Source organism: Bombina bombina, chromosome 4 (genome assembly GCF_027579735.1).
Source record: "Bombina bombina isolate aBomBom1 chromosome 4, aBomBom1.pri, whole genome shotgun sequence".
Taxonomy (NCBI): domain Eukaryota; kingdom Metazoa; phylum Chordata; class Amphibia; order Anura; family Bombinatoridae; genus Bombina; species Bombina bombina.
This window is the reverse complement of record NC_069502.1, coordinates 626,734,034-626,761,300: the sequence shown is the minus strand read 5'-3', so window position 1 is coordinate 626,761,300 and position 27,267 is coordinate 626,734,034. Positions and strand designations below refer to the sequence as shown.

Here is a 27,267-nt window from a genome sequence, read left to right as displayed (position 1 = left end):
CTTAAAGTCCCTCAAAAAACGTTTTATTTGTAATTAAACCAAAATGTTTTTTCCTATTAGTGTCACCAGTAACTATGAGCCCTTTATGCAAGCTTGGATTCCTCTCTTACTGAATACAGCTTACCTTTCCCTCATGGGGATATTGCCAGCCTTTTCTAGAAATAACACAGTCTGTCTAGAAAAAAATAGACTGAACATACCTTAATGCAGTTTAGCCTGCAAACTGTTCCCCCAACTGAAGTTTTCCTGTACTCTTCAGCCCTAGTGAGAACAGCAGTGGATCTTAGTTACAAAATGCTAAGATCATCATCCTGCTTGCAGAAATCTTCATCCCTTTTCTGCCAGAGAGTAAATGGTACACACCGGTACCATTTAAAATAACAAACTTTTGCTTGATAAAATAAAAACTAACATTTTTGTCACCACACTCCCTTTGCCCTTCCTAGCAGTTAAGCAGGCAGAGAGAAGGACTGGGGGGTGGAGCTAAGGGAGGAGCTATATGGACGGCTCTGCTGTGGGTGCTCTCTCTGCTGCTTCCTGTAGGGAGGGAGAATATCCCATAAGTATGGATGAATCCGTGGACTCGATACATCTTACAAGAGAAAACTGCAGTATACACGAGTTTCAATACAAAAAGACAGCAGATATTGTGGAATACACTAGACCTGCAAAGCAATATATAAACAGATACTGTAGTATACCTAGAATGGAAATAAAGAATTTAAGCATACAGGCCCATACACTGTAGACCTGCAATGACTGAAAAATTGTGGACTAGCCTGTTGCTGTTTGATGCCATCAAATCTTTCCATGGAATTCTTAAATGTTTCACCAGCAGCAGAAAGACTGGTCTTTACAGCAGCCAGATGTCTGCTGAGATAATTTGCTTGAGTTTTCTGAAAAAGTGGGAAGTGCACTGTTGTAAGATTATTTTGGTGAACCGGACATCAGGAAAGATGTAATTTGTTACCCAGTGAAACTAGATACCTCATGTTCATCCTTGATATCTGAGGTATCACGCTGTTTGAAGAAGAAAAAAAATCTTCATAGACTTGCCTAATTCACATTAGAATGAACATGGCATGCATTTTTGCTGAAATCTTTTTCTTATGAAAGTGCTTGCAGAAGATATGAAGTTGCTGAATATTGGATTATGGCAAACAGATAAGATCTGTATGAAGTTCTGCTCACATAACAAATGCTTGCTAGGGTGGTATCAATTTACCTTTTATTAACCAAACATCCTCGTGTTTGACTTACTCTGCAATATAAAACAACTTTGCAATATACTTTGCCCATTTTTATGTAATTTTGCTCTGAAAATTGTGGATTGTCTAATTCTCAGAATTACAAATGCTCAGTACAGGCTTCTCAAAGTGAACCCTGCCACATAGCTTTCTGTAATTGGCTTCAACAGAAAACTGCAAAACACAAGTAATACTATCATAATGACCCTGGCTAAACTTTGCCAAATACAGAAGCAAACCTGGATTTACTTCAAATAAAGCAAGGGATGGCTGCAGTTTGGCTATTCAGAAAAACAATTACTGCAAACAAGATGCTAATTTGGAGAAAATATACAAAAGAATAAAGGGTGCTCCAATACTGCATTAACCGATTGACATTAAGTAATCAAATCCCAATACAAATTGTTTTAAACTGTTTAGAATTAGCTGATATGTTATTGTATAGCAAGATGACACAAAGTTTAATGTTACTTTAAATTCATATAATCCCTGAATTCATTGGAAGAAAAAAAAAAAAAAAGTACTTTCCAGATGGCACTGGCTTCAAAAATCTGCAAGATGTACTGGTGTGCTAGATCTTGCTTCATATGGTCCATAAAAAGCCTTCTGTTAAATTGTGTAAATGGGATGCTCTTGAATTCAACAGAGCAGCTTTTTTTAAATATTCTCAATAACCCATGAGTCATTCAAGTGGGTCTTACAGAGAAAGCATCTGTGTAGATAAACCAACACTGTTGTCCTTTGCTTGGAGGTAAACCTTCCACCAACTCTCCCAAGTTTAAAAAACTCAGTCCAGAAGAAATAAATTTTATTATTAAAGATCTGGAATAAATACATACAGAAATAGAAGCACTCTTTCAGGAAGAGTAGCAGTTCAGTAGATTGTTCTACGGTGATATAACAAATGGGAGCAGCCTCTTTTAGCCCAACTGTGCTTTTCACAGAGAAGAGCTTTCCTGAAGCTATCAGTCTGATCTCGCCTAACAAATTCAGGCCAGCCCCGAAATACCAGGCAATCCCTCTCTGAACAAGGAACATGGCAACCCCAGACATTTGTTTCACCTTCTTTGGGCCTAATCAGTGAGGTGCAGCCATATTCCTCTAAACAGTTGGTTTCCCCCGTAACCATTAGGGAGACTTTCCCAGGGTCACATTTTAACTTGTGCAGCATATATGCATGAAGAAGTGCTTGAGGACTTTCAGCACCTATGTGCATTTAGACCTGAGTGAAACAACCCTTATGTACACACATGCAATGTCGGCTGAATGCACCCAAAAAGGACTATTACCCACAATAAGATAGTCAACCCTTCAGAAATATAAGTATGCCTTGAAAAAAGGCCAACAATTTATACAGTCTGTAACCATTCTGTATATAGCATATTGACTAAACTTTTGCTAGATGGCTGCAAAAAGGAAGTGACATTTATAAAGGCAAGGAAGAGAAGTATGGTTTTGTCCGTCCATCCTCTCCAGATTATTTTCTAGTGAGCCATATCCTGATTTCACAGAGGGGTGACAAAAGCAGAGTATTTAAATATGTAATTTTTGCTGGCTACTGTAAGAAATGCATCACTTACGCTATTCTAAGCAGATACAATCCGGGAATACTGGTAACCTACAGCTATATGCTCCACAGGTTGCGTGCACGGTAAATGTTCTATACTAGAAGCATTTAGAAAAAAACATAATTTATGTAAGAATTTACCTGATAAATTAATTTCTTTCATATTGGCAAGAGTCCATGAGCTAGTGACGTATGAGATATATACATTCCTACCAGGAGGGGCAAAGTTTCCCAAACCTCAAAATGCCTATAAATACACCCCCCACGACACCCACAATTCAGTTTAATGAATAGCCAAGAAGTGGGGTGATAAGAAAGGAGCGAAAGCATCAACAAGGAATTTGAATAATTGTGCTTTATACAAAAAAATCATAACCACCATAAAAAGGGTGGGCCTCATGGACTCTTGCCAATATGAAAGAAATGAATTTATCAGGTAAATTCTTACATAAATTATGTTTTCTGTCATGTAATTGGCAAGAGTCCATGAGCTAGTGACGTATGGGATAGCAAATACCCAAGATGTGGAACTCCACGCAAGAGTCACTAGAGAGGGAGGGATAAAAATAAAGACCGCCAATTCCGCTGAAAAATCAATCCACAACCCAAATTAAAAGTTTTAATCTTTATAATGAAAAAAACTGGAATTATAAGCAGAAGAATCAAACAAACAGCTGCCTGAAGTACTTTTCTACCAAAAACTGCTTCTGAAGAAGAGAAAATATCAAAATGGTAGAATTTAGTAAAAGTATGCAAAGAAGACCAAGTTGCTGCTTTGCAAATCTGATCAACAGAAGCTTCATTCTTAAAAGCCCAGGAAGTAGAAACTGACCTAGTAGAATGATCCGTAATCCTCTGAGGCGGGGATTTACCCGACTCCAAATAAGCATGATGAATCAAAAGCTTTAACCAAGATGCCAAAGAAATGGCAGAAGCCTTCTGACCTTTCCTAGAACCAGAAAAGATAAATAGACAAGAAGTCTTTCTGAAATCTTTAGTAGCTTCACCATAATATTTCAAAGCTCTTACCACATCCAAAGAATGTAAAGATCTCTCCAAAGAATTCTTAGGATTAGGACACAACAAAGGGACAACAATTTCTCTACTAATGTTGTTGGAATTCACAACTTTAGGTAAAAATTTAAATGAAGTCCGCAAAACCGCCTTATCCTGATGAAAAATCATAAAAGGAGACTCACAAGACAGAGCAGATAATTCAGAAACTCTTCTAGCAGAAGAGATGGTCAAAAGGGACAATACTTTCCAAGAAAGTAATTTAATGTCCAGAGAATGCATAGGCTCAAACGGAGGAGCCTGTAAAGCCCTCAAAACCAAATTAAGACTCCAAGGAGGAGAGATTGACTTAATGACAGGCTTGATACGAACCAAAGCCTGTACAAAACAATGAATATCAGGAAGATTAGCAATTTTTCTGTGGAACAGAACAGAAAGAGCAGAGATTTGTCCTTTCAATGAACTTGCAGACAAACCCTTATCCAAACCATCCTGAAGTAACTGTAAAATTCTAGGAATTCTAAAAGAATGCCAAGAGAATTTATGAGAGAACACCATGAAATGTAAGTCTTCCAAACTCGGTAATAAATCTTTCTAGACACAGATTTGCGAGCCTGCAACATAGTATTAATCACTGAGTCAGAGAAACCTCTATGACTAAGCACTAAGCGTTCAATCTCCATACCTTCAAATTTAATGATTTGAGATCCTGATGGAAAAATGGGCCTTGAGAGAGAAGGTATGGCCTTAACGGAAGTGGCCAAGATTGGCAACTGGACATCCGAACAAGATCCGCATACCAAAACCTGTTTGGCCATGCTGGAGCCACCAGCCGTACAAATGAAAGCTTCATTATGATTTTGGAAATCACTCTTGGAAGAAGAACTAGAGGCGGAAAGATAAAAGCAGGTTGATAATTCCAAGGAAGTGACAACGCATCCACTGCTTCCGCCTGAGGATATCTGGACCTGGACAGATACCTGGGAAGTTTCCTGTTTAGATAAGAAGCCATCAGATCTATTTCTGGAAGCCCCCACATCTGAAAAAACACATCTGGGTGTAGAGACCATTCTCCCGGATGTAAAGTCTGGCGACTGAGATAATCCGCTTCCCAATTGTCTATACCTGGGATATGGACCGCAGAGTTTAGGCAGGAGCTGGATTCCGCCCATGCAAGTATCTGAGATACTTCTTTCATAGCTTGAGGACTGTGAGTCCCACCTTGATGATTGACATACACCACGGTTGTGACATTGTCTGTCTGAAAACAAATAAACGGTTCTCTCTTAAGAAGAGGCCAAAACTGAGCTCTGAGAATCGCACGGAGTTCCAAAATATTGATTGGTAATCTCGCCTCGTGAGATTTCCAAACCCCCTGCGCTGTCAGAGATCCCCAGACAGCTCCCCGACCTGAAAGACTCGCATCTGTTGTAATCACAGTCCAGGTTGGACGAACAAAAGAGGCCCCTTGAATTAAATGATGGTGATCTAACCACCAAGTCAGAGATAGTCGAACATTGGGATTTAAGGATATTAATTGTGATATCTTTGTGTAATCCCTGCACCACTGGCTCAGCATACAAAGCTTAAGAGGTCTCATGTGAAAACGAGCAAAGGGGATCGCGTCCGATGCTGCAGTCATGAGACCTAAAACCTCCATGCACAAAGCTACTGAAGGGAATGGCTGAAACCAATTTCAGACGTCTTTTGTCTGTTAGAGACAAAGTCATGGATACTGAATCTATTTGGAATCCTAAAAAGGTTACCCTTGTCTTAGGAATCAAGGAACTTTTTGGTAAATTGATCCTCCAACCATGTCTTTGAAGAAACAACACTAGTTGATTCGTGTGAGATTCTGCAGAATGTAAAGACTGAGCAAGTACCAAGATATCGTCCAAATAAGTAAACACCGCAATACCCCGCTCTCTGATTACAGAGAGTAGGGCACCAAGAACCTTTGAAAAGATCCTTGGAGCTGTTGCTAGACCAAAAGGAAGAGCGACAAATTGGTAATGCTTGTCTAGAAAAGAGAATCTCAGAAACTGATAGTGATCTGGATGAATCGGAATATGAAGATATGCATCCTGTAAGTCTATTGTGGACATATAATGCCCTTGCTGAACAAAAGGCAGAATAGTCCTTATAGTCACCATCTTGAATGTTGGTATTCTTACATAACTATTCAAAAATGTTAGATCCAGAACTGGTCTGAAAGAATTCTCTTTCTTTGGAACAATGAACAGATTTGAATAAAACCCCAGACCCCGTTCTGGAAAAGGAACTGGCACAATTACCCCAGATAACTCCACGTCTGAAACACACTTCAGGAAAGCCTGAGCCTTTACTGGGTTCACTGGAATGCAAGAGAAAGAAACATCTCACAGGCGGTCTTACTTTGAAACCTATTCTGTACCCTTGAGAAACAATGTTCTGAACCCAATGATTTTGGATTGAATTGATCCAAACATCTTTGTAAAATCTTAGTCTGCCCCTACCAGCTGCGCTGGAATGAGGGCCGCACCTTCATGCGGACTTGGGGGCTGATTTTGATTTTTTAAATGGCTTGGATTTATTCCAGACTGGAGAAGGCTTCCAATTGGAAACCGTTCCTTTAGGGGGAAGGGTCAGCTTTCTGTTCCTTATTCTGACGAAAGGAACGAAAACAGTTAGCAGCCCTAAATTTGCCCTTAGATTTTTTTATCCTGAGGCAAAAAGGCTCCCTTCTATTATTTCACTGTCCCCAGTGACAGTTGAAATAATAGAATCCACCTGAGAACCAAATAATTTATTACCTTGGAAAGAAAGCTAGCAACGTTGATTTAGAAGTCATATCAGCATTCCAAGATTTAAGCCATAAAGCTCTTCTAGCTAAAATAGCTAAAGACATATACCTGACATCAATTCTAATGATATCAAAAATGACATCACAAATGAAATTATTAGCATGTTGAATTAGCTTAACAATGCTATACACATTATGATCTGGTAATTGTTGCGCTAAAGTTTCCAACCAAAAAGTTGAAGCCGCAGCAACATCAGCCAAAGAAATAGCAGGCCTAAGAAGATGACCTGAACATAAATAAGCCTTCCTTAGATAAGATTCAAGCTTCCTATCTAAAGGATCTTTAAAAGTAGTACTATCTGCCGTAGGAATAGTAGTACGCTTTGCAAGAGTAGAGATGGCCCCATCAACTCTGGGGATCTTTTCCCAAAACTCCAATCTATCAGTCGGCAAAGGGTACAGTTTCTTAAACCTTGAAGGAGTAAATGAAGTATCCAGACTATTCCATTCCCTAGAAATTACATCTGAAATAGCATCAGGAACTGGAAAAACCTCTTGAATAACTACATGAGGTTTAAAAACCGAATTTAAACGTTTACTGGTTTTAATATCAAGAGGACTAGTCTCCTCCATATCTAATGCAATCAACACCTCTTTTAATAAAGAACGAATATACTCCATTTTAAATAAATATGAAGATTTGTCAGTATCAATATCTGAGGCAGAATCTTCTGAACCAGATAGATCCTCATCAGAGATAAATCAGAATGCTGTCGGTCATTTAAAAATTCATCGAATTTATGAGAAGTTTTAAAAGACTTTTTACGTTTATTAGAAGGTGGTATAACAGACAGAGCCTTCTGAATAGAATTAGAAACAAATTCTCTCACATTAACAGCAATATCCTGAACATTAGAAGTTGAAGGAACAACAACAGGTAATGGATTACTACTAATGGAAATATTGTCTGCATTTGAAAGTTTATCATGACAACTAACACAAACTACAGCCGGAGGAACAGTTACCACAAGTTTACAACAAATGCACTTAGCTTTGGTAGAACCGACATCAGGCAGCAGCATTCCAGAAGTAGATTCTGAGACAGGGTCAGATTGAGACATCTTGCAATATGTAATAGAAAAAACAACATATAAAGCAAAATTACCAATTTCCTTATATGACAGTTTCAGGAATGGGAAAAAATATAAACAGAATAAGCCTCTGGAAACCAGAAGCAAAATGAAATAAGGATTTAAATAATGTAAAAAATCTGGCGCCAAGTATGACGCCCACAACTGACAAAATATTTTTTGCCGCCAAGAACGTCTGCAACAAACACAAGCGTCATAGACGACGCAACTACGTGAAAACTCTTGGCGCCAACTAAGGCGTCGGAAATGACGAAATAACGTCAACAAACGTAATTCTCGCACCAAAAATTATGCAATAAATTATAGCATTTTGCGCTCCCGCGAGCCTAACACCCAGCAATTTAGAAAAGAAAGTCAATCTGAAAAATTTTCAGGTAAGAAATTTTGTTGTTGTTTTGTTTTTCATATGCATTTCCCAAAATGAAACTGACAGTCTGTAAGAAGGAAATATACTGATTAACCTGAATCATGGCAAATATAAGTACAAAACATATATTTAGAACTTTACATATAAAGTGCCAAACCATAGCTGAGAGTGTCTTAAATAAAAGACACCAAAAGACACTCATCTACATAAAGTAGATAGCCAAACCAGTACTGAAATGAGAATCAGTAGAGGTAATGGTATATAAGAGTATATCGTCGATCTGAAAAGGGAGGTAGGAGATGAATCTCTACGACCGATAACAGAGAACCTATGAAATAGATCCCCATTAGGATGACCATTGCATTCAATAGGTAATACTCCCTTCACATCCCTCTGTCATTCACTGCACTCTGAGAGGAACCGGGCTTCAGCATGCTGAGAAGTGCATATCAACGTAGAAATCTAGCACAAACTTACTTCACCACCTCCATAGGAGGCAAAGTTTGTAAAACTGAATTGTGGGTGTGGTGGGGGGGGGGGTGTATTTATAGGCATTTTGAGGTTTGGGAAACTTTGCCCCTCCTGGTAGGAATGTATATCCCATACGTCACTAGCTCATGGACTCTTGCTAATTACATGAAAGAAACAATTTATGCTTACCTGATAAATTTATTTTCGGATATGGTGAGTCCACTGAATCAATTACTAGTGGGAATATCTCTCCTGACCAGCAGGAGGCGGCAAAGAGCACCACAGCACAAACTGTTAAATACCACTCCCCTTACCCACAATCCCCAGTCATTCAACAAAAAAGAAAGGAGAAAGGAAGAAATATAAGGTGCAGAGGTGCTTGATGTTTATAGAAAAATAAACGGTCTTAAATAAAGGGTGGGCCGTGGACTCACCATATCCGGAAATAAATAAATTTATCAGGTAAGCATAAATTATCTTTTCTTTCCTAAGATATGGTGAGTCCATGGAATCATCAATTACTAGTGGGAATCAATACCCAAGCTAGAGGACACAGATAAGGGAGGAACAAGACAGGAAACCTAAACAGAAGGCACCACTGCTTGAAGAACATTTCTCCCAAAAGAAGCCTCAGCCGAAGCAAAAGTATCAAATTTGTAAAATATTGAAAAAGTGTGTAAGGATGACAAAGTAGCAGCCCTGCAAATCTGTTCCATAGAAGCTCCATTATTAAAAGCCTAAGATGAAGAAACAGCCCTGGCAGAAAGAGCCGTGATTCTCTCAGGAGGCTGCCGACCAGAAGTCTCATAAGTCAAGCGAAAAATACTCCTCAACAAAAAAGAAAAAGCCGTAGCTTTCTGACCCTCTCTCTTCCCAGAATAAACAACAAATGAGGAAGACTGACGAAAATCCTTAGTTGCCTGTAAATAAAACTTTAAAGCACGTACCACATCTAGGTTGTGCAACAAACATTCCTTATGAGAAGAAGGATCAGGACACAAGGAAGGAACAACAATCTCTTGATTAATATTCCTATCCAAAACCACCTTAAGAAGAAAAACTAAGGCAGTACGCAGAACTACATAATCAGAATGAAAAATAAGGAAAAGAGATTCATACTGCAAAGCTGAAATATCTGAATCTCTTTGAGCAGAAGAAATAGTAACCAAAAACAAAACTTTCCAGGATAAACACTTAAAGGGACAGTCTACACCAGAATTGTTATTGTTTTATAAGATAGATAATCCCTTGTTTACCCAATTCCCTAGTTTTGCATAACCAACATAGATATATTTATATATTGTTTACCTCTGTGATTATCTTGTATCTAAGCCTCTGCAGACTGCCCCTTTATTCCAGTTCTTTTGACAGACTTGCAGTTTAGCCAATCAGTAATGGCTCCCAGGTAACCACGTGCACAGTGTTATCTATATGAAAAACATGAACTAACACCCTCTAGTGGTGAAAAACCTGTTAAAATGCATTCTTAAGAGGCAGCCTTCAAGGCCTAAGAAATTAGCATATGAACCTCCTAGGTTAAGCTTTCAACTAAGAATACCAAGAAAACAAAGAAAAATTGGTGATAAAAGTAAATTGAAAAATTGTTTAAAATTACATGCCCTATCTGAATCATGAAAGTTTATTTTGGACTAGACTGTCCCTTTAATATCCAAAGAATGTATAGGTTCAAAAGTAGCATGTTGAAGAACTCTAAGAACCAAATTTAGACTCCACGGAGGAGTAGCAAATTTAAACCTAGGCCTGACTCTAACCAGAACCTGGCAAAAAGACTTAAAGGGACAGTCTAGTCCAAATAAACTTATGATTCAGATAGAGAATGTAATTTTAATTTTTTTTCCAAATTACTTTTATAACCAATTTTGCTTTGTTCTCTTGGTATTCTTAGTTGAAAGCTAAACCTAGGAGGTTTATATGCCAATTTCTAAGCCCTTGTCCGCCTCTTCACTCAGGGCATTTTGACAGTTTTTCACCAGGGTGTTCGTTCATGTGTTTCATATAGATAACACTGTGCTCACGCACGTGAAGTTCCAGTGAGCCAGTTTTGATTGGCTAAAACGGATGTCTGTCAAAAGAACTGAAATAAGGGGGCAGTTTGCAGAGGCATAGATACAGGATAATCACTGAGGTAAAAAAAGTGTATTTATATAACTGTGTTGGTTATGCAAAACTAGGGTATTGGTAATAAAGGGATTATCTATCTTTTTAAACAATAAAAATTCTGGTGTAGACTGTCCCTTTAACATCTGGCATATCTGCCAGACGTTTATGCAACAAAATAGATAAAGTAGAAATTTGACCCCTCGAGGTAATAGCAGATAAACCCTTCTCCAAACCCTCTTGGAGAAAAGACAAAATCCTAGGAATTTTAACTATTCCAAGAAAAACGTCTGGAATCACACCAATAATAATATATACGCCAAATCTTATAATAAATCTTTCTAGACACAGGCTTACGAGCCTAAATCATAGCTTCAATAAATGATTCATAAAAATCACGCTTAGATTATAGCAAGCGTTCAATCTCCAAGCAGACCGCTTCAGAGAAAACGAGATTTGGATGAAGGGCCCCTTAAGTAGATGGCCCTTCCGTAACAGAAGACTCCAAGGTGGAAGAGATGACATCTCCACCAGATACGCATACCAGATTCTGCGAGGCCATGCCGGGACAATGAAAATCACCAAAGCCCAATCCTATCTGATTCAAGCAATGACCCGTAGGAGAGAGAACAGAGGAAAAACATACGCTAGATTTAAGTTCCAAGGAACGGCCAAAGCATCTAACAGTACAGCCTGAGGATCTTGAGACGTGACCCATACCTTAGAAGCTTGGCATTCTGACGAGATGCCATGAGATCTAGCTCCGGCTGCCCCCACTTGGGGCAAGTTAGAAAATACCTCCGGATGGAGTACCCACTCCCTTAGATGAAAAGTCTGTCTGCTTAGAAAATCTGCTTCCCAATTGTCCATCCCTGGAATGTGGATCGCAGACAGACATCAATTGTGGGACTCTGCCCACTGAATAATCCTGGCTACCTCTGTCATGGCCAAGGAACTCCGAGTCCCCCCCCTGATGATTGATGTAAGCCACGGACGTTATGTTGTCCGACTGAAATCTGATAAACCGGACTGAAGCTAACTGAGGCCAGGCCAGAAGAGCATTGAAGATTGCCCTCAGCTCTAGAATATTTATAGGAAGAACTGACTCCTCCCGAGTCCAAAGACCCTGAGCATTTAATGAACCCCAGACAACTCATCCCAAGACTGGCATCCATGGTCACAATCACCCAGGTATGTCTGCGGAAGCAGGTTCCCAGAGAAGATCCTGGGTAACCACCACAGAAGAGTTTCTTATCTCCTGATAAAAAAACATAATTTATGTAAGAACTTACCTGATAAATTCATTTCTTTCATATTGGCAAGAGTCCATGAGCTAGTGACGTATGGGATATACAATCCTACCAGGAGGGGAAAAGTTTCCCAAACCTCAAAATGCCTATAAATACACCCCTCACCACACCCACAATTCAGTTTAACGAATAGCCAAGCAGTGGGGTGATAAAGAAAGGAGTAGAAAGCATCAACAAAATAAATTTGGAAATAATCATGCTTTAGACAAAAAAATCATAACCACCATAAAAAGGGTGGGCCTCATGGACTCTTGCCAATATGAAAGAAATTAATTTATCAGGTAAGTTCTTACATAAATTATGTTTTCTTTTATGTAATTGGCAAGAGTCCATGAAATAGTGACGTATGGGATAGCAATACCCAAGATGTGGAACTCCATGCAAGAGTCACTAGAGAGGGAGGGATAAAAATAAAAAAACAGCCATTTTCCGCTGAAAAAATTAATCCACAACCCAAAAAAATAAGTTTATTCTCATAAGTGAAAGAAAAAAACTTAAATCAAAAGCAGAAGAATCAAACTGAAACAGCTGCCTGAAGAACTTTTCTACCAAAAACTGCTTCTGAAGAAGCAAATACATCAAAACGGTAGAATTTAGTAAATGTATGCAAAGAGGACCAAGTTGCCGCTTTGCAAATCTGATCAACTGAAGCTTCATTCTTAAAGGCCCACGAAGTGGAGACTGATCTAGTAGAATGAGCTGTAATTCTCTGAGGCGGGGCCTGACCCGACTCCAAATAAGCTTGATGAATCAAAAGTTTTAACCAAGAAGCCAAGGAAATAGCAGAAGCCTTCTGACCTTTCCTAGGAACAGAAAATAAAACAAATAGACTGGAAGTCTTCCTGAAATCTTTAGTAGCTTCCACATAATATTCAAAGCTCTTACCACATCCAAAGAATGCAAGGATATTTCCAAAGAATTCTTAGGATTAGGACACAAGGAAGGGATAACAATTTCTCTACTAATGTTGTTAGTATTCACAACCTTAGGTACAAATTGAAAAGAAGTCAGCAAAACTGCCTTATCCTGATGAAAAGATGAAAGAGCCGATAGCTCAGAAACTCTTCTAGCAGAAGAGATAGCCAAAAGGAAGAACACTTTCCAAGAAAGTAGTTTAATGTCCAAATAATGCATAGGCTCAAATGGAGGAGCCTGTAAAGCCTTCAAAACCAAATTAAGACTCCAAGGAGGAGAAATTGATTTAATGACAGGCTTAATACAAACTAAAGCCTGTACAAAACAGCGAATATCAGGAAGTATAGCAATCTTTCTGTGAAAAAAAACAGAAAGAGCAGAGATTTGTCCCTTCAAAGAACTAGCAGACAACCCCTTATCCAAACCATCCTGAAGAAACTGTAAAATTCTAGGAATTCTAAAAGAATGCCAAGAGAATTTATGAGAAGAACGCCATGAAATTTAAGTCTTCCAAACTCTATAATAAATCTTTCTAGAGACAGATTTACGAGCTTGTAACATAGGATTAAATCACTGAGTCAGAGAAACCTCTATGACTTAGTACTAAGCGTTCAATTTCCATACCTTCAAATTTAATGATTTGAGATCCTGATGGAAAAACGGACCTTGAGACAGTAGGTCCGGCCTTAATGGAAGTGGCCAAGGCTGGTAACTGGACATCCGAACCAGAGCCGCATACCAAAACCTGTGTGGCCATGCTGGAGCCACCAGCAACACAAACGATTGTTCGATGAGGATTTTGGAGATCACTCTTGGAAGGAGAACTAGGCGGGAAAATGTAAGTAGGATGATAACACCAAGGAAGTGTCAGCGCATCCACTGCTTCCGTCTGAACATCCCTGGACAGGTATCTGGGAAGTTTCTTGTTTAGATGAGAGGCCATGAGATCTATCTCTGGAAGACCCCACATCTGAACAATCTGAGAAAACACATCTGGATGGAGAGACCACTCCCCTGGATGTAAGATCTGACGGCTGAGATAATCCGCCTCCCAATTGTCTACGCCTGGGATATGCACCGCAGAGATTAGACAGGAGATGGATTCGGCCCAAGAAAGTATCAGTGATACTTCTTTCATAGCTTGGGGACTGTGAGTCCCACCCTAATGATTGACATATGCCACTGTTGTGATATTGTCTGTCTGAAAACAAATGAACGGTTCACTCTTTAACAGAGGCCAAAACTGAAGAGCTCTGAGAATTGCACGGAGTTCTAAAATATTTATTGGTAATCTCGCCTCTTGAAATTTCCAAACCCCTTGTTCTGTCAGAGATCCCCAAACAGCTCCCCAACCTGAAAGACTTGCATCTGTTGTGATCACAGTCCAGGTTGGCCGAACAAAAGAAGCTCCTTGAACTAAACGATGGTGATCTATCCACCACATCAGAGAGTTTCGTACATTGGGATTTAAGGATATTACTTGTGATATCTTCGTATAATCACTGCACCATTGGTTCAGCATACAAAGCTGTAGAGGTCTCATGAGAAAACGAGCAAAGGGGATCGCGTCCGATGCTGCAGTCATGAGACCTAAAACTTCCATGCACATAGCCACTGAAGGGAATGACTGAGACTGAAGGTGCTCCTTATTTTGACGAAAGGAACGAAAACTGTTAGAAGCCTTAGATTTACCCTTAGGTTTTTTTATCCTGAGGCAGAAAAACTCCCTTTCCCCCAGTAACAGTTGAAATAATAGAATCCAACTGAGAACCAAATAAATTATTACCTTGGAAAGAAAGATAGTAATCTAGACTTGGATGTCATATCAGCATTTCAAGATTTAAGCCACAAAGCTCTTCCAGCTAATATAGCTAAAGACATGAATCTAACATCAATTTTGATATAAAAAAATGGCATCACAAATAAAATGATTAGCATATTGCAGTAAGCGAATAATGCTAGGTATGTCAGAATCCAATTCTTGTTGCGCTAAATTCTCCAACCAGAAAGTTGATGCAGCCGCAACATTGCCAAAGAAATTGCAGGTCTGAGAAGATGACCTGAATATAAATAGGCTTTCCTTAGATAAGATTCAAGCTTCCTATCAAAAGGATCCTTAAAGGAAGTACTATCTTCCATAGGAATAGTGGTACGTTTAGCAAGAGTAGAAATAGCCCCATCAACTTTGGGGATTTTTTTTCCAAAACTCTATAGAATTTTCTGGTAAAGGATACAAATTTTTAAACCTTGAAGAAGCAATAATAGAAGTACCTGGCTTATTCCATTCCTTAGAAATCATATCAGAAATAGCCTCAGGAATAGGAAAAATCCCTGGAGAAAACACAGGAGGTTTAAAAACAGCATTTAAACGTTTATTAGACTTAACGTCAAGAGGACTGGTTACCTCAATATCCAAAGTAATTAACACTTCTTTTAATAAAGAACGTATATACTCTATTTTAAATAAATAAGTAGATTTGTCAGTGTCAATATCTGAGGAAGGATCTTCTGTATCAGATAGATCCTCATCAGAGGAGGATAAATTATTATGTTGTTGGTCATTTAAAATTTCATCAACTGAATGAGAAGTTTTAAAAGACCGTTTACGTTTATTAGAAGGTGGAAATACAGACAAAGCCTTCTGGATAGAATCAGAAACAAATTCTTTAAAATTCATAGGTATATCATGTACATTAGAAGTTGAAGGAACTGCAACTGGCAATGTACTATTACTGATGGACACACTATCTGCATGTAAAAGTTTATCATGACAACTATTACAAATGACATTCAGCGAAATAATTTCCACAATCTTTCAACAAATGCACTTAGCTTTGGTAGAACCAGTGTCAGGCAGCAATGTTCCAACAGAAACATCCGAGGCAGGATCAGATTGAGACATCTTGCAAAATGTAAAAGAAAAAACAACAAATAAAGCAAAATTATCAATTTCCTTATAGGACAGTTTCAGGAATGGGAAAAAAAATGCAAATAGCATAGCCCTCTGATAGAGAAAAAAGGCAAGAGGCAAACATCAATGGAGTATTAAAATAATGAAAAAGTTTGGCGCCAAGAATGACGCACATCGTAACTGAAAACTTTTTTGGTGCCAATAATAACCGGAAATGACACACGCGCGTCACTAATGACGCAACCGTGTGTAAGGCTTTGGCGTCAACTATGATGCCGGAAATGACGAAGTTGCGTCATAGCCTTATTTTTCGCGCCAAGAATGACACAATAAAGTCTAGCATTTGGCGCACCCACGGGCCTAATACCGCCCGCAATTTGCAAGAAAGTAGTCAACTGAAAGACTAAACCCCAGGTAAGAAAAAAAATTCTTAAAAATGTTTATTTTCCCCAAATATGAAACTGACAGTCTGCAGAAGGAAATACATGAACCTGACTCATGGCAAATATAAGTACAATACATATATTTAGAACTTTATATAAATGCATAAAGTGCCAAACCATAGCTGGGGTGTCATAAGTAATAAAAAACATACTTACCAAAAGACACCCATACACATATAGCAGAAAGCCAAACCAGTACTGAAACAGTTATCAGTAGAGGTAATGGTAAATTGAGAGTATATCGTCGATCTGAAAAGGGAGGTAGGAGACGAATCTCTACGACCAATAACAGAGAACCTATGAAATAGACCCCCGTTAGGGAAATCATCGTATTCAATAAGTGATACTCCCTTCAAGTCCCTCTGACATTCACTGTATTCTGAGAGGAATCGGGCTTCAACAATGCTGAGAAGCGCATATAAACATAGAAATCTTAGCACAAACTTACTTCACCACCTCCATAGGAGGCAAAGTTTGTAAAACTGAATTGTGGGTGTGGTGAGGGGTTTATTTATAGGCATTTTGAGGTTTGGGAAACTTTGCTCCTCCTGGTAGGATTGTATATCCCATACGTCACTAGCTCATGGACTCTTGCCAATTACATGAAAGAAACAATATGTGGAGACAGATCCGCATAATCCCCTTTCCATTGTCTGAGCATGCACAACTGTAGAGGCCTGAGATGGAACCAAGCAAACGGAATGATGTCTACTGATGGCCAGGGAAAGGCTTGAAGAATAAGACAAGGATTGAAGATCTTTGATTTTCTGGCCTCTGAGAAAAAAAAAAAAAAAAATCTAGGGAATCTATTATTGTCCCCAAAAATACAACTCCTGTAGCCGGAATCAAGGAACTTTTCCCTAAATTCACCTTCCAACCGCGGGAGCGCAGAAAAAACAACAATATCTCCGTAAGGGAGCTTGCTTGTTAAAGTGATGGCGCATGAACCAGAAATATCGTCCAAATAAGGCACCACTGCAACACCCTGTAACCAAAGAATCGCCAAAAATGCTCCTAGAACCTTCGAAAAAAATCCTGGGAGCCATAGCAAGACCAAATGGAAAGGCCACAAACTGAAAATGTTTGTCTAGAAACACAAATCTTAAAAACTTGTGATAATCCTTGTGAATAGGAAAATGCAGATATGCATCCTTTAAATCCACTGTGGTCATGAACTGACCCTTCTGAACTAAAGGAAGAATGGAACGAACAGTCTCCATCTTGAAAGTTGAAAGACGGAACTCTGAGAAACGTATTCACACTCTTGAAATCTAGAATAGGACGGAATGTTTCCTCTCTTCTAGGAACTACGAACAGATAAGAATAAAAACCCAGACCCTGCTCCTGAAAATGAACAGGAACTATTACTCCCATATCGGAAAAATCCTGGACACAACACAAGAACGCCTCTCTCTCTATCTGGATTACAGATAACCTGTAGAGAAGAAACCTGGCCCTGGGATTAGTCCAGAACTCTAGGGATACAATGTTCACCACCCAGGGATTCAGAACATCCCGAACCCAAGCCTGAGCGAAAAAGAAAATCTGCCCCCCACAAGATCCGCTCCCGGATCGGGGGCAGACCCTTCATGCTGACTTTGAGTCAGTAACAGGCTTTATAAATTGCTTCCCCTTATTCCAGGAATGATTGGATTTAGAATGCTCCTGCTTGGAAGAGGAAGGGGAAGGTTTAGCTGAGAAGTTCCGAAACTTACTTTGACGCTTTTGTATATGTCTTATCCTGAGAAAGAAAATTACCCTTACCTCCCGTAATATCAGAAATAATCTCAGCCAGACCTGGTCCAAACAAGGTCTTACCCTTGTAAGGAAAAGGCAAAAAGCTTAATTTAGAAGAAACATCGTCAGACCAGGAATTTAACCATAAAACTGAGCTAAAACAACAAAGCTAGAAATCTTTGCCAATTTGATAACTTGAAGAGAAGCATCAGTAATAAAGGAATTAGCCAATTTAAGAGCCTTAATCCTATCCTGAATCTCCTCAATAGGAGTGTCTGACCGAATAGAATCAGCAACAAACCAATAAGCTGCTGCGCTAGTGACAGTAGCAATACACACCGCAGGCTGCCATTGCAACCCCTGATGAACATACATCCTCTTAAAAAAAAGCTTCAAGCTTCTCATCCATAGGATCCTAAAAAGAAACAACTATCCTCAATGGGAATAGTATATCTCTTAGCCAAAGTAGAAATAGCACCCTCAACCTTAGGCACCGTCTACCAAGACTCTTTAAGCAATAAAAATTTTTTTTTTTTATTGGAGAAGGGGAAAAAGGAATCCCAGGCTTCTCCCACTCCCGTGCAACAATCTCTGAAGCACGATCAGGGACAGGGAATACCTCCACTGCAGAAGGAACAGCAAAATATATAATAAGCTTGCTAGATTTTTTTAGGAGTCATTACAACCATAGAATCAGAATCATCCAAAGTAGACAAAACCTCCTAAAGTAACAAACGGAGGTGTTCTAATTTGAACCTGAATGACAACTTCAGCATCAGGAGGAAATATACTGTTCGAGTCAGAGATCTCACCCTCAGACAATAAAGAAGAATCCTCTTCCTCAGACTTCTGAGAAGAGACATTAGAAAAAAACAACCCCTGAAACAGGGGTCTCCAAATTTTTAAATTTCCTCTTACGCTTCCCCTGCAACATAGGGAAAGCAGATAATGCTTCAGAAACTGCAGAAGATATATGAGAAGCCATATCCTGCAAAGAAAACTCCAGCTGGAGCATGCGAGGAAGCACAGGGTATAACATGCGGGCAGACAAGGGTAGGGATGCCTGAGAACAAGGCTGCACTTGAACAGCATCTTCCCTAGAAAAAACAGCTCAGCTTCTAAAAGTTTATCTTTGTAATGCAATGTTCCCTCAATACATGAGGAACAGAAAGAAATAGGAGGTTCCACATTAGCCCCCAACAGAGTACAAATAACATTTTGCAGGGCCACTTAGTCCATCAAAACACAAAAAACATAATTTATGTAAGAACTTACCTGATAAATTCATTTCTTTCATATTAGCAAGAGTCCATGAGCTAGTGACGTATGGGATATACATTCCTACCAGGAGGGGCAAAGTTTCCCAAACCTCAAAATGCCTATAAATACACCCCTCACCACACCCACAATTCAGTTTAACGAATAGCCAAGAAGTGGGGTGATAAGAAAAGAGCGAAAGCATCAAAAATAAGGAATTGGAATAATTGTGCTTTATACAAAAAAATCATAACCACCACAAAAAAAGGGTGGGCCTCATGGACTCTTGCTAATATGAAAGAAATTAATTTATCAGGTAAGTTCTTACATAAATTATGTTTTCTTTCATGTAATTAGCAAGAGTCCATGAGCTAGTGACGTATGGGATAATGAATACCCAAGATGTGGAACTTCCACGCAAGAGTCACTAGGGAGGGAGGGATAAAATAAAGACAGCCAATTCCGCTGAAAAATAATAATCCACAACCCAAAACAAAAGTTTTTAATCTCAAAATAATGAAATTATAAGCAGAAGAATCAAACTGAAACAGCTGCCTGAAGTACTTTTCTACCAAAAACTGCTTCAGAAGAAGAAAACACATCAAAATGGTAGAATTTAGTAAAAGTATGCAAAGAAGACCAAGTTGCTGCTTTGCAAATCTGATCAACAGAAGCTTCATTCCTAAACGCCCAGGAAGTAGAAACTGACCTAGTAGAATGAGCCGTAATTCTTTGAGGCGGGGAATTACCCGACTCTACATAAGCATGATGAATCAAAGACTTTAACCAGGACGCCAAAGAAATGGCGGAGGCCTTCTGACCTTTTCTGGACCCAGAAAAGCTAACAAATAGACTAGAAGTCTTTCTAAAATCCTTAGTAGCTTCAACATAATATTTCAAAGCTCTTACTACATCCAAAGAATGTAAAGATCTCTCCTTTGAATTCTTAGGATTAGGACATAATGAAGGAACAACAATCTCTCTACTAATGTTGTTAGAATTCACAACCTTAGGTAAAAATTTAAATGAGGTTCGCAACACTGCCTTATCCTGATGAAAAATCAGAAAAGGAGATTCACAAGAAAGAGCAGATAACTCTGAAACTCTTCTAGCAGAAGAGATGGCCAAAAGGAACAGAACTTTCCAAGAAAGTAATTTAATGTCCAGAGAATGCATAGGTTCAAACGGAGGAGCTTGTAAAGCCCTCAGAACCAAATTAAGACTCCAAGGAGGAGAAATTGACTTAATGACAGGTTTAATACGAACCAAAGCCTGTACAAAACAATGAATATCAGGAAGAATAGCAATCTTTCTGTGAAAAAGAACAGAAAGAGCAGAGATTTGTCCTTTCAAGGAACTTGCAGACAAACCTTTATCCAAACCATCCTGAAGAAACTGTAAAATTCTAGGAATTCTGAACAAATGCCAGGAGAATTTATGAGATGAACACCAAGAAATGTAAGCCTTCCAGACTCGATAATAAATCTTCCTAGACACAGATTTACGAGCCTGTAACATAGTATTAATTACTGAGTCAGAGAAACCTCTATGACTAAGAATCAAGCGTTCAATTTCCATACCTTCAAATTTAATGATTTGAGATCCTGATGGAAAAAAGGGCCTTGAGATAGAAGGTCTGGTCTTAACGGAAGAGTCCAAGGTTGGCAACTGGCCATCCGAATGAGATCCGCATACCAAAACCTGTGAGGCCATGCTGGGGCCACCAGCAGCACAAACGAACGTTCCATTAGAATTTTGGAAATCACTTTTGGAAGAAGAACTAGAGGCGGAAAGATATAGGCAGGATGATAATTCCAAGAAAGCGACAACGCATCCACTGCCTCCGCCTGAGGGTCCCTGGATCTGGACAGACACCTGGGAAGTTTCTTGTTTAGATGAGAGGCCATCAGATCTATTTCTGGAAGACCCCAGATTTGAACAATCTGAAGAAATACCTCTGGGTGAAGGGACCATTCGCCCGGATGTAACGTCTGGCGACTGAGATAATCCGCTTCCCAATTGTCTACACCTGGGATGTGAACCGCAGAAATTAGACAGGAGCTGGATTCCGCCCATACAAGTATCCAAGATACTTCTTTCATAGCCTGAGGACTGTGAGTCCCACCCTGATGATTGACATATGCCACGGTTGTGACATTGTCTGTCTGAAAGCAAATAAACGATTCTCTCTTCAGAAGAGGCCAGGACTGAAGAGCTCTGAAAATCGCACGGAGTTCCAAAATGTTGATTGGTAATCTCGCCTCCTGAGATTCCCAAACCCCCTGCGCTGTCAGAGATCCCCATACAGCTCCCCAACCTGACAGACTCGCATCTGTTGAGATCACAGTCCAGGTTGGGCGAACAAAGGAAGCCCCTTGAACTAAACGATGGTGATCTATCCACCGCGTCAGAGAGTGTCGTACATTGGGATTTAAGGATATTAATTGTGATATCTTTGTATAATCCCTGCACCATTGGTTCAGCATACAAAGCTGAAGAGGTCGCATGTGAAAACGAGCAAAGGGGATCGCGTCCGATTGTCATGAGACCTAGAATTTCCATGCACAAAGCTACCGAAGGGAATGATAGAGACTGAAGGTTTCGACAGGCTGAAACCAATTTCAGACGTCTCTTTTCTGTTAGAGACAAGGTCATGGACACTGAATCTATCTGAAAACCCAAAAAGGTTACCTTTGTCTGAGGAATCAACGAACTCTTTGGTAAATTGATCCTCCAACCATGTTTTTGAACAAACAACACAAGTTGATTCGTATGAGATTCTGCAGAATGTAAAGACTGAGCAAGTACCAAGATATCGTCCAAATAAGGAAATACCGCAATACCCTGTTCTCTGATTAGAGAGAAGGGCACCAAGAACCTTTGAAAAGATCCTTGGAGCTGTTGCTAGGCCAAACGGAAGGGCCACAAACTGGTAATGCTTGTCTAGAAAAGAGAATTTTAGAAACTGAAAGTGATCTGGATGAATCGGAATATGAAGATATGCATCCTGTAAATCTATTGTGGACATATAATGCCCTTGCTGAACAAAAGGCAGAATAGTCCTTATAGTTACCATTTTGAATGTTGGTATCCTTACATAACGATTCAATATCTTTAAATCCAGAACTGGTCTGAAGGAATTCTCCTTCTTTGGTACAATGAATAGATTTGAGTAAAACCGCAGACCCTGTTCCAGAACTGGAACAGGCACAATTACCCCGGCTGACTCTAGATCTGAAACACATTTCAGAAATGCCTGAGCTTTCACTGGGTTTATTGGAATGCGAGAGAGAAAAAAATCTCTTCGCAGGTGGCCTTACCTTGAAACCTATCCTGTACCCTTGAGAAACAATGTTCTGAATCCAAAGACTGTGAATCGAATTGATCCAAATGTCTTTGAAAAATCGTAACCTGCCCCCTACCAGCTGAGCTGGAATGAGGGCCGCACCTTCATATGGACTTGGGAGCTGGTTTTGACTTTCTAAAAGGCTTGGTTTTATTCCAGATTGGAGAAGGTTTCCAGACAGAAACCGTTCCTTTAGGGGAAGGGTCAGGCTTCTGTTCCTTATTCTGACGAAAGGAACGAAAACGATTAGCAGCCCTGTATTTACCTTTAGATTTTTTGTCCTGAGGCAAAAATGTTCCTTTCCCCCCAGTAACAGTTGAAATAATAGAATCCAACTGGGAACCAAATAATTACCTTGGAAAGAAAGAGCAAGCAAAGTTGATTTGGAAGACATATCTGCATTCCAAGTTTTAAGCCATAAAGCTCTTCTAGCTAAAATAGCTAAAGACATATACCTGACATCAACTCTAATGATATCAAAGATGGCATCACAAATAAAGTTATTAGCATGTTGAAGAAGTTTAACAATGCTATGAGTATTATGGTCTGATACTTGTTGCGCTAAAGCCTCCAACCAAAAAGTGGAAGCGGCGGCAACATCAGCCAAAGAAATAGCAGGTCTAAGAAGATTACCTGAACATAAATAAGCTTTCCTCAGAAAGGATTCAATCTTCCTATCTAAAGGATCCTTAAAGGAAGTACTATCCGCCGTAGGAAAAGTAGTACGTTTAGCAAGAGTAGAGATAGCCCCATCAACTTTAGGGATTTTGTCCCAAAATTCTAATCTATCAGATGGCACAGGATACAATTTCTTAAACCTTTGAGAAGGAGTAAATGAAGTACCCAAATTATTCCATTCCCTAGAAATTACTTCAGAAATAGCATCAGGGACAGGAAAAACTTCTGGAATAATCATAGGAGGTTTAAAAACCGAATTTAAACGCTTAGTAGATTTAGTATCAAGAGGACTAGAATCCTCCATTTCTAAAGAGATTAAAACTTCTTTAAGTAAAGAGCGAATAAATTCCATCTTAAATAAATATGAAGATTTATCAGTGTCAATATCTGAGACAGAATCCTCTGAATCAGAAAAATCCTCATCAGAAACAGACAAATCAGAATTATGACGGTCATTTAAAATTTCATCTGAAAAATGAGAAGTTTTAGAAGACCTTTTACGTTTATTGGAAGGAGGAATAACAGACATAGCCTTCCTAATAGATTTAGAAACAAATTCTCTTATCTTAACAGGAACATCCTGAGTATTAGATGTTGAGGGAACAGCAACAGGTAATGGTATATTACTAATGGAAATACTATCTGCATTAGAAAGTTTATCATGACATTCATCACAAACTACAGCCGGAGGAACAGTTACCAAAAGTTTACAACAAATACGCTTAACTTTGGCAGAACCAGCATCAGGCAGCGTTTTTCCAGAAGTAGATTCTGATCCAGGGTCAATCTGAGACATCTTGCAATATGTAATAGAAAAAACATATAAAGCAAAATTATCAAATTCCTTAAATGACAGTTTCAGGAATGGGAAAGAATGCCAATGAACAAGCCTCTAGCAACCAGAAGCAATGAAAAAATGCGACTGAAATAATGTGTAAAAAAGGTGGAGACAAAAATGACGCCCACATTTTTTAGCGCCAAAAAAAGACGCCCACATTATTGGCGCCTAAAATTTTTGGCGCCAAGAATGACGCCACATCCGGAACGCCGACATTTTTGGCGCAAAACGTCAAAAAAATGACATAATCACGAACAATTTCCGGCGTCAAGAATGACGCCGGAAATGACAACAGAAATTTTTTGCGCCAAAAAAATCCGCGCCAAGAATGACGCAATAAATTGAAGCATTTTCAGCCCCCGCGAGCCTAACAGCCCACAGGGAAAAAAGTCAATTTGAAAACAATTTTTTAAGATAAGAAAAAAATTTAATATTCATATGCATTAACCCAAATATGAAACTGACTGCCTGAAATAAGGAATATTGATCATCCTGAATCAAGGCAAATATAAGTTTAAAGACATATATTTAGAACTTTACATATAAAGTGCCCAACCATAGCTTAGGAGTGTCACAAAAAATAAGACTTACTTACCCCAGGACACTCATCTACATATAGTAGATAGCCAAACCAGTACTGAAACGAGAATCAGTAGAGGTAATGGTATATAAGAGTATATCGTCGATCTGAAAAGGGAGGTAAGAGATGAATCTCTACGACCGATAACAGAGAACCTATGAAATAGACCCCGTAGAAGGAGACCATTGAATTCAAATAGGCAATACTCTCTTCACATCCCTCTGACATTCACTGCACTCTGAGAGGAAAACCGGGCTCCAGCCTGCTGCGAAGCGCATATCAACGAAGAATCTAGCACAAACTTACTTCACCACCTCCACGGGAGGCAAAGTTTGTAAAACTGAATTGTGGGTGTGGTGAGGGGTGTATTTATAGGCATTTTGAGGTTTGGGAAACTTTGCCCCTCCTGGTAGGAATGTATATCCCATACGTCACTAGCTCATGGACTCTTGCTAATTACATGAAAGAAAATAAATAATAAATTTATACAAAAGAAAAAAAGAAGCCTAAAAACATTTAACAGTTTTTGCTGTGGTGCTCTTTGCCGCTGCTGGTCAGGAGAGATATTCCCACTAGTAATTGATGATTCTGTGGACTCACCATATCTTAGGAAAGAAATACAAGTATAGTGCAGAGATTTTCTAATCATATTTAAAATGCATTTTATAAAATCAACTGGAATGTTTATTTTAAAGCTGGTTAAACAAAATAAAAAAATACTACTCCAATAAGTGATAAGCATCTAAAATTATGTTCTATTGCATTTAAAAAGGCTATCTAATGTTAATTATGTAATAAGTATAAAACAAAATTACATAAATGTTTAAGCAAGCATGTTTTTATATTGTCCTAACACACTGATGCAGCTTTGCTTGTTAAGCTAGCGTTAAATGGTATGGAAATAGCAGAGAGCAATGACAGCAGCAAAGGCAGCCACTTTAGTTATCTGCTGAAATCCAGACCTTTCACCTTTTGTACATCTCAAAGGAGAAAGAGGGGAACAGAAAATCACTTCCACCTGGACCACTGCTTTTCTTTATCTGTTAAAGGCACGTATATCACCCCCATCAGAGGTTTCATTTTGGCACTTCCATCTTCTAGCTTATCATATTGTTCCAACATTTGGTTTCCGCCAGCTGGTCCAACTGGTAATATCAATCGTCCTCCAGGTTTTAGTTGATCTATGAGCTGAAACACAAGAAACAGAAATAGGAGTCAAACAAGAAATAAAAAAGTAATTGATATTTAAAATATGGAGTTAAAATACATACAGTGTATAATCTAAGTGTAAACACGTTAATGAAAATAGACAATTTTTTTGAATTCTGAACCCCCGACCACTTATTTGAAACTGACTGGGTCATACTTTAGTGGTAGAGGTATACAAGTATGGTTTACACATTATGGGCCAGATTTCGAGTGAAGCACTATTTAGCACTTTTGCTAGAGCGTTAACTGCGTTAGAAGTAAGGTTCTTGCATGCCTTGGGTTGCGCTCATATTATGATTTGAGTGCGAAGAGCACAAAATGCTGAACATGCCCGATAACCTATTCCCCCATAGAACTCAATGGATCAAAAAAGTTGGGGAAAAAAGCCAAACTTTATTTGCGTGCAAACCAGTGTTAATTGTAAAGATGAAGATTTGGTTTAAACATAGTAGAAGGGCTGCAACCAACGATTATTTTCATAATCAATTAATCAATTGTTTTTTTGATTAATCGGATTAAAAAAAAAAAAAAAAAAAAAAAATCTAAAAATGTTTCCTGTATTTAAAATAAAATCCACATACTGAGTTTTACAAATATGAAGCTTCAGACTAAAAAAAATGAACATTAACACAACTGTTTGTCCAATTTTTAAGCAGCAGAGAACATAAATAAAATTAAAAGGGGCAGTCAACACCAGAATTTTTGTTAAAAAAAAACAAAACTTATGCTTACCCGATACATTTATTTATTTCCAGGCATGGAGAATCCACGAATCATTCCAATTACTAGTGGGATATGCAATCCTGGCCAGCAGGAGGAGGCAAAGAGCTCCCCAGCCAAGCTGTTAAGTGTCACTTTTCTTACCCATAACCCCCCGTCATTTGGCCGAAGGAAAATGGAAAAAGATGATAACACAAAGGTATAGAGGTGCCTGAGGTTTTTACAAAAAAAACTGCCGTCTGAATAAAAATAAGGACGGGTCGTGGACTCTCCATGCCTGGAAAGACATTTATCATGTAAGCATAAATTTTGTTTTCTTTCCTAAGGCATGGAAAGTGCACAAATCATTCCAATTACAAGTGGGAACCAATACCCAAACTAGAGGACACAAAATGAAAACAAAATTCATGCTTACCTGATACATTTCTTTCTTTCCGGGCATGGAGAGTCTACGACGTCATTCTAAATACTAGTGGGATATTCAACTCCTGGCCATCAGGAGGAGGCAAAGAACACCCAAGCAGAGCTGTTAAGTGTCAATTCCCTTACCCATAACCCCCAGTTATTCGGCCAAAGGGAAATGGAAAAAGATGATAACACAAGGGT

The 27,267-nt window shown here is 38.9% G+C and overlaps 1 long non-coding RNA gene across 1 annotated transcript in view; it reads right to left on the bottom strand.

Moving 5' to 3' along the window:
* The window catches only part of LOC128656641 (uncharacterized), a 44,592-nt gene extending 18,471 nt beyond the window's left edge, over positions 1–26,121 (bottom strand). Inside the window, exon 1 of the long non-coding RNA XR_008402037.1 lies at positions 25,751–26,121. This is a non-coding gene — a long non-coding RNA (uncharacterized LOC128656641). The remainder of the gene's footprint in view (positions 1–25,750) is intronic.
* Between the last annotated feature and the right edge of the window lie 1,146 nt (positions 26,122–27,267).